We start from the raw sequence: 2,796 nt of genomic DNA on the forward strand, positions 1-2,796 counted from the left end.
GGCTGGGAGGGCCGAAGGGCCTGTTCCTGTGCTGTAATTTTCTTTGTTCCTTGTAACACAACAATCGCCACGTGGACCAAACATCCCACTTATCGCATAACAGTCGTGCCCGCATTGACCACCCTCAACGCCGGCCGTCAACCAATCCGATGCCAATCCTGATTCCCATTCCAAAATGGGCAACAAGCAGGAGTCGACACCCCAATGCCCGCACCCGCGTCCACGCCGGCCAAGACGCTCCGTGAGGAAAACAAATCGGTGGGCCGGTGCGGAATTCCCCCAAGGCCCTGCTCGGTTGATATCTGAAACCCGCCCTCAAGCGAAGAGGAGCAGTGATCCCTCACTGCAGCCAAGAGAAATGGGCGTTTCTCTGCCCTTGGGAGAGCTGTTATGTTAGCTGCAATTGTATCGGGCACTGGTGTGGCCGCCTCTGCAGTATTGTGTGCAGTTTTGGGGTCCTTGGGCGGGATTTTACCCTACCTGGCCGGGCGGGCGGTCCAGGCGGTAAGGAGTGGCGTGTACCGCTCCGGCGTCGGGCTGCCAGGAAGGTGCGGAATCCTCGGCACAGGAGTGGTTTGCGCCCCCCCCCCGGCCGGCGCGAGTTGGCACATGCACGGGAGCGCCAGCGTGTGCGGGCGTCATCCCAGCGCATGCGCAGTGGGGGGGGGGGTTCATCTCCGCGCCGGCCATCGTGGACTGTTACACCAGCTGACGTGGAGCAATAGAGTGGCCCCACGGCACAGGCCCGCCTGCGGATCGGTGGGCCACGATCGCGGGTCAGGCCACCGTGGGGGCACCTCCCGGGGCCAGATCCCCCCCCCCCGAGGACCCCGGAGGCCGCCCGCGCAGCCAGGTCCCGCCGGTAAGGGCCCACTCTAATTTACGGCAGCGCGCCCGGCCGAAAACGGGCGGCCACTCGGCCCAGCGCGGCGCGATTCCCGCCCCCCGCCAAATCCCCGGCGCCGGACAATTCGGCAGCCGGCGGGGGCCGGATTCACACTGCCCCCCGGCGATTCTCCGACCCGGCGGGGCGGGGGAGGTGGGGGTCGGGGAATCCCGCCCCTTATCTGAGGAAGGATGTTCTTGCTTTCGAGAGAATGCAGCGAAGGTTTACCAGACTGATTCCTGGGATGACGGGATTGTCCTATGAGGAGAGACCAAGTCGGTGAGGATTATTTTCATTGGAGTTCAGAAAAGCGAGACCTGATTTCACGGGATGGCGGACAGGGTTCCTCCTGCTCCTAAGTGTCTATGAATGCTTCTAGATCCTTCCGAACTGACCTCAGTGAATCAGATGGGTTTTTAATTCCGGATTGTTATTGATTCATCTGCTGTGGTACGATTGGAACCCGTGACCTCAGAATCATTCCCAAGGGTGTGTGGGTTACCAGTCCAGTCACAATACCAATAAGAACAAAGAACAAAAAAAGTACAGCACAGGAACAGGCCCTTCGGCCCTCCAAGCCCGTGCCGACCATGCTGCCCGTCTAAACTAAAATCGTCTACACTTCCGGGATCCGTATCCCTCTATTCCCATCCTATTCATGTATTTGTCAAGATGCCCCTTAAACGTCACTATCGTCCCTGCTTCCACCACCTCCTCCGGCAGCGAGTTCCAGGCACCCACTACCCTCTGTGTAAAAAAACTTACCTCGTACATCTCCTCTAAACCTTGCCCCTCGCACCTTCAACCTATGCCCCCTCGTAATTGACCCCTCTACCCTGGGGAAAAGCCTCCGACGATCCACTCTGTCTATGCCCCTCATAATTTTGTAGACCTCTATCAGGTCACCCCTCAACCTCCGTCGTTCCAGTGAGAACAAACCGAGTTTATTCAACCGCTCCTCATAGCTAATGCCCTCCATACCAGGCAACATCCTGGTAAATCTCTTCTGCACCCTCTCTAAAGCCTCCACATCCTTCTGGTAGTGTGGCGACCAGAATTGAACACTATACTCCCAAGTGTGGCCTAACTAAGGTTCTATACAGCTGCAACATGACTTGCCAATTCTCATACTCAATGCCCCGGCCAATGAAGGCAAGCATGCCGTATGCCTTCTTGACTACCTTCTCCACCTGTGTTGCCCCTTTCAGTGACCTGTGGACCTGTACACCTAGATCTCTCTGACTGTCAATACTCTTGAGGGTTCTACCATTCACTGTATATTCCCCACCTGCATTAGACCTTCCAAATGCATTACCTCACATTTGTCCAGATTAAACTCCATCTGCCATCTCTCCGCCCAAGTCTCCAAACGATCTAAATCCTGCTGTATCCTCCGACAGTCCTCATCGCTATCCGCAATTCCACCAACCTTTGTGTCGTCTGCAAACTTACTAATCAGCCCATCCCTGCATTTGTAAGCAGCAAGTGGCAATAGACCATCAGATGATGACAATGGGGCAGAAATAGGCCACTCGGCCCATCGAGTCTGCTCCGCCAATCAGTGAGATCCCGACTGATGTGATACTTCAATCACAGAATCACAGAAGGCCCTTCGGCCCTTCTAGTCTGCCCCAACACATGAGCCAATGGGCCGATGGATGGCGGATGGAGTTCAATGTGGATAAATGTGAGGTGATGCACTTTGGTTGATCAAATCAGGGCAGGACTGACTCAGTTAATGGTAGGGGGTCTGACAGAACAAAGAGATCTAGGGGTACAGGTTCATAGCTCCTTGATGATGGAGTTGCAGGTGCCGAAGGAGGCATTCAGCAATACTAGGTTTTATTGGTCAGAATATTGAATACAGGAGTTGGGACGTCTATGTGTTTGTGGAACCCGCCTCTTCATTC

Source organism: Scyliorhinus canicula, unplaced genomic scaffold, assembly GCF_902713615.1.
Source record: "Scyliorhinus canicula unplaced genomic scaffold, sScyCan1.1, whole genome shotgun sequence".
In the NCBI taxonomy this organism is placed as follows: domain Eukaryota; kingdom Metazoa; phylum Chordata; class Chondrichthyes; order Carcharhiniformes; family Scyliorhinidae; genus Scyliorhinus; species Scyliorhinus canicula.